The sequence below is a fragment of the Nematolebias whitei genome, chromosome 4 (assembly GCF_014905685.2).
Source record: "Nematolebias whitei isolate Nwh7 chromosome 4, NemWhi1, whole genome shotgun sequence".
Classification (NCBI taxonomy): domain Eukaryota; kingdom Metazoa; phylum Chordata; class Actinopteri; order Cyprinodontiformes; family Rivulidae; genus Nematolebias; species Nematolebias whitei.
Window position 1 is genome coordinate 23,741,097 of NC_056501.1, and position 6,376 is coordinate 23,747,472.

The following is a 6,376-nucleotide window of genomic DNA, read 5'->3' on the forward strand; positions in this document are numbered from 1 at the left end:
ATATATATATGTAGTATGAACATATGCTGATATATTCATAAATTAAACGGATTCTTTCATTTTTCTGGACTGTATAATAACGTGCATCTGAATTTAATAAAATGTGGACGTGAGACGTTAATTATCTTTGACTCACCAACGACAGTGGGTCATTTATTAACAGAATCAAGTTTAACACATCACACATTTACATTAATTGGCAAGAATTGAAAATAACAACAGCTTATTAATCAATTTTACAGGAAGTAAACAATACAGCGATTGTTCTCACTTCCAGTAGTACAACAGCGTCAACCACACGGCGGTGATTGAAAAACTTTGCTTCAGACATTTCTAAAAATATCTGTAATGATTTTTAGCAGATAGAAGAATTTTAAAGATGGAAAGATGAAGTTTATCTACAGAGAGATGTGTGAGGGAATTTGTCTGTTTTAACCAGAACATGCACGCTCCTTTGGACCAGCTTGTCCCAACGGTACACTTTGGTTGAAGATCGACTTTTTACCTTTCTGAAGATATGTCAGTTCCGGCGTAAAGTTCCACTTCGAGCCACTTTTCAGCGTCTCCATAAGAACAGCTAAACCTCCAGAGTCGTGAGATCATCCAGGACAGACTTTCATAATTCCCAGATCTTCTCTGGTTCAGCTTGATTTTCTTTCTCTCATCAGCATCCTGAATTCCAGCCTTCATGAACTCTGGAACTGCTGAAACTAGGAAGTGCTGCACCTTTTAAGAAGGGTCACTTCCTGTTCATTTGAGGACTTTCTGATTGGTCGATTGACCAAAACAGAGGTGAGTTTTGTGATGTAAGGTGTTATGAAAAGTCAAGGAAAAAGATTAAGATTGTTTAAAAACAGACAAAAGATTGTTATGAAGAATTCAGACTTCGTGGAGTCACTTCTCCAGTATCTTGCTGTAAAAGTTAAACATGACATTTCTTTTCAGTAAACTTACAGTTGACCGAAACTTGAACTTTGACCAACTTCCACACTTACTCACTTCAAACAGACGATCAAGAAATTGAATCATTACTCTGTAACGTATTCCAACTTGATTTCACTTTGAATGAGGATTAAGAATCATTATTACTGTTTCACAGTTAATAAAAATGAGTAGTTCACTTCAACATTCAAACATTGTTTGAACTAACACAATTTGATTATCAAACATTTGTAAAATAGTAATGATAATAGAGAATAGTCTTCTTTCACTTGATTAATTCAAGAAAAAAAGTCTCAGGATGGGTCAACCTGTATTTCTGGATGCAAATCAATGAAATGACAAGTTCTGTCCCATAAGGTCCTTAAGGTCAAGGTTTTGACATCAGGCCTAGTTCACTACATATATATATATATATATATATATATATATATATATATATATATATATATATATACACACATACATATACAGTCCAGAGTGAGAATGAGAATGTAGCTGTAGGCTAAAAGCACCTCCTACCGTACTGGAAGGAGTTATGGGGATTCAACCGACCTCCTGGTTTGAAATTAGGGTTAGCTCTCCATCCAGGTAACAGACATGGAAAAAGGAACTTGGTCTGTGTGAAACAGACCTAATAATCAATAACCCTGGATTTTATCAATATCGAAAACCATCATAAATATAAGCAATACATGTACTGTACATGTTTTATCATCATTACTATAGTAATATAAGTTCATAATAGAATCAAGCTCATTATTTGAGTACTCTTAAATATTCCTAATATTAAAGGTCCTATATATTGCACATTATCACACATAGCAATAACATTTCACCATCTCAATGTACCTTCAATTTAAATGCTTCAATGTTAACATTAGGAGCTATTGACTTATTGCAAGAGGCTTATTTTTCACGATCCAGATCAGTACAAATGCAGGTGTTGAGAAATAGTATCATCAGTGGCATTTAGTATAGAAAAGTATTAATGTTTGATCATTATTTTTGTATAAGCACATTCAAATAACTGTAGCAATAGCACTGATTTAGCACAGAGCACAATACAATAACCTAGAGGATAGCGTTAGCATGCTAGCTCCACAAACAAACAAACAAACAAACAAACAAACAAACTCACCAGTCCCCACTTTTAGAATACACAGTCAGCTGAAGGTTTTTCCACAAACAGACATCTAAAAGTTTAGAGGCATATCAGTCAGAAATGGCAACATAGGCATTAGATAAAGGGCTTTCAATGGCTTAAAGCCTACCTGCAGCAGCTAGCATCTTACACATTGCCTGGTTGTGGGTGTCACTGCATCTGTTCCAGAACCAAGATCCGTTCCATGCATTCAGCTCTGGGCGCAGGAGAGATGCGCTCAGGATGTTCCTATTCTCTTGTATTGAAGAGGAATAACTGCACATGTACAACTTTTAATGAGAATATATGGGCAAAGATTTTTGTGGCACTGGGTAGAAATACGTCACCAGTCAGACAACGTTTTTGAATTAAACAACTTTACTCGTCATTAACTATAAAATATTTATCTTACACAACTAAAAAAATATGTACATATATTTGAAAAGATTTTCATTTTATTATTTCATTTTTATTTAAATTTTTTATGTCTTATTCAAGGTAATGTGATGAGTGGTGAGTGGTGGGGTCGTGCCCTAGCGCCCTCTATTGGCCAGCCACCACTGCCATCTACCATTGATTATCTTTGGAGTCAGTCTGATTCAACATGACTACAATGTAACAGCCCTAGCAAATCCCAACAGAGCAATAAGGCTGTCATGTTTGCAGATATTGAGCTAAAACCTGGTGTGCTAGTATCTCAGAGATATCCCCACCAACTGAATGCAAAATATTTTAGTTGCAAATTTTGCAATTAACTTTGGGAATCAGCTCTGTCTGTCTGTTAGCAGAATATTTCATAGATCATGACTTTATTGAAACTTGTAGAAAACAATTAAACTAATGTTACAATTTTTAAAATGCAGTAGTCCCTTGCTACTTTGCGGCTCAACCTGTGTATTAGCTCTACCGTGGTTTGTGGTTATGCAGTCCATAATATTGTACAAAACAAATTGTACAGGACACATGATTGTCAACTTTAATATTACTCACGTGATTGGGACAGTACTGGATACAGGCGCCACCTGCCCTTTTGTAGTTTGCTCTCAGTAAGCTTTCACTCTATTCCCGCTCATGACAACCACATTTCTCAGAAGGCAACAGGGCCTTGTCTAGAAGCCTGGTTTCCATCAGAGCAGCAGCTCTGCTCAAGCTGCACTGAAATGGACCAGAACCGGACCTCCAGACTCAACGGTGAACCCAAGAGCAAGTAAGTAAAATTTAGTGGCTACATATAAGTAGGTTGTTAAAATTAGTAGATTTAAGAGTTTAGAGCATTGATTATGGGTTTGTCGCTGCAGGTTAGCTCTTATTGTTACAGTCTGCAGAAACGAACCGAGTCGGACCAGAACCGAGTCGGACCAGAACGAGAGCCGCTCCTGTTCTGCAGAGCCTGGTGAGTAAAATTTAGTGGCTACATATACTGTACTGTAAGTATGTTGTTAAAATGACGTAGGTTTTAGAGTTTAGAACATTGCAAGAGTGTGGGAAGGGTTTTTCACTTATCGCAGAGATGGGGGTGGAACCTAACACTCGTGATAAATGTGGGTCTACTGTATACAGTAAATTGTAAACAAATGCAGGTATTGAAAGTTTCGTGTGTTAATAAAAATGGGCAAAAGTATTTATTAACAGGACATTTTATGGCATATTTTGACATAATCTGTCTTTTTGTCCATTTTCTTTGTGTTTCTCTTGTCTTTATTTCCTTTTATGATCCGTGTCTCACCCCAACTTCAGCCTGTCTCTCCAGCCACTCATCAGTCACACTAATTGCTATCAGTAATCATCCCAGGTGCACTCATGTCTCTCTATCTGTCTTATTTAAACCTCTCCTGCTCAACACTCAAACGTCCGTTCGTTGCCGTCCCGGTCCTCCTCACTCTGTCTTGTTCCTGTTTGCTCCATCATCTGTCCTGTTGGGTTCCTGTTTGCCCCATGATCTGTGTAAGTTTTGCTGCCATGTCAGCTTTTTGTTGTTGTTGTTTAATAACTTTTAATTTAACTCCTGCCCTCCTTGTCTGCCTGCATATGGGTCTAAACACAGAGGATTGCAATATATTTATAGTTGAAATAAGCAAAAATAAATAGGTGGAATTTTTTAAGCGGGTCAGGGAGGAGGTCCTACTCCAAGTGGAGGAGTTCAAGTATCGTGGGGTCTTGTTCACGAATGAGGGAAAAATGGAGCGTGAGATCGATAGGCGGATAGGTGCAGTGTCTGCAGTGAAGCAGGCGCTGTACAGGTCTGTCGTGGTGAAGAGAGCACTGAGTCAAAAGGCGAAGCTCTCAATTTACCGATAGATCTACGTTCCTACCCTCATCTATGGTCATGAGCTTTGGGTTGTGATCGAAAGAATGAGATCTTGGATACAAGCGGCCGAAATGAGTTTTCTCTGCAGGGTGTCTGGGCTCTCCCTTAGAGATAGGGTGAGAAGCTCGATCATCCGGGAGGGACTCAGAGTAGAGCCGCTGCTTCTCCACGTCGAGAGGAGCCAGTTGAGGTGGCTCGGGCATCTGTTTAGGATGCCTCCTGGACGCCTCCCACCGGGAGGAGACCCAGAGGAAGACCCAGGACACGCTGAAGGGACTATGTTTCTCGGCTGGCCTAGGAATGCCTTGGGATTCCCCCGGAAGAGCTGGCACAAGTGGCTGGGGAGAGGAAAGTCTGGGCCTCCCTACTTAAGCTGCTACCCCCACGACCCGACCCTGGATAAGCGGAAGAAAATGGATGGATGGAATTTTTTAAGCTTTGAAATAATAGGGTTATTTTGCAAAAAAAAAAAAATATCTGAAGAGAAAACAGTGCTGTCCCAGCTAAGTGACATTAGGAAACAACAACAACAAAAATGGCTACAACTCAGTCAATTTAGCAGATACTGAGCCAAAAGTTGATCTGGTAGTAGCTGAGCATCACCCCCAAGACATAATCTGAGCGATAGCAAATTGTGCAATACCTTGCAATATTGTATGAGAATGTGAGTAGCAACATTTTGAAAGTTTAACTAGAGGTCCGTCATTTTAAAACATTTAATCTTACAGTTAAATCTGGCATTCCTCTAACAAACCTTAGACTTTCTGACTCTTCTCTTCAAAATTCACATTAGATTTTATAATGTATTTTAATAATAAGGTTGTAAGATGTTTTCAGCAGACTGTGATGTAGGCATGGGTTCATCAGGTCCAGTAGGCTCATCAGCAACTGACCAATCGGTGATCTCAATTTGTCCCAAAGGGAAACGCCTCTCACGTGAAGGAGCTCCACCCCCTTTTCCTCTGACAACATTGTTAAAGTTTTGCATTATGAACACATCACAGTCAAAGGAATTTCATGAAAAATTATCAGAAAAATTAGTTAAATGTTGTCAGTGGGGAAATTGTAATTCAAACAGGTGTTACCCTGAGTGTTTATAGGGTGGAATACAATTTATTCCATTTCAAAAACCAAACAAAGTTTGTAAAAATGTAAACGATGATAAAAGCCAGCAGCCGACCTCATGAGTAGCTGAATACAAAAGAGAAAACGGGAATTACCACAACTTCATCTGTACAAAGGCAACTACAGGTAAATCCTCCATTTTCGGTCATAATTATTTGCATGCGTAATGGTTAAATAGGTTAATGCTTAAAGCTAGTTGTGTTTTGTTTTGTGTGTTTTGTATGTAGATGTACAGTATGTTTCAACTTCTGGCCGAATAAGTTTAGTCTTTGTTATGATCAATTAAAACTAAACTGATTTTGTACAAAACGTTCAATAGATGGTGTAATGTAAAATTTTCACTCTTACATACAGATTTTCACTGTAAATTTTTGCCTGAGTTGATCTGTGGCATGAAAACATCCACTGCAGTAACTATTTGAAGTTATTAGTATCTATGAATTTTATTTTTTGCCTGTCTTCTTTGCCTTAATTTTGTCTGATAAGCCTCCAAATGCCTCATGTAACACTGTGAGATTCACTCCCTCCGCCATTCCAGTCATCTTGTTTGTTTTTCAGAGGTTAGCTCACCCTGAGTTACATTTCTGGGTGGGCAAAGCCATCTTACCATTCACATCATGTCAATGTCATGTTGGCGCCTCCATGACTGCCTCACTGAATTCAAATAGCTACATGTACATGTTCTGCAGAGGTTAGACAGCTCAGCTCAGTGTCATCATTACAAGCAGAAGAATGAATGGCTAATAAAATTAAAATGGAACATGTTAAAATATTTGATAATGTTTCCTGATGCATGCTCAATAATCCAGGTAGAAAAATCTAAAAAAGTTAAATCTGGTCCTCTGGACATTCAAAAAAAA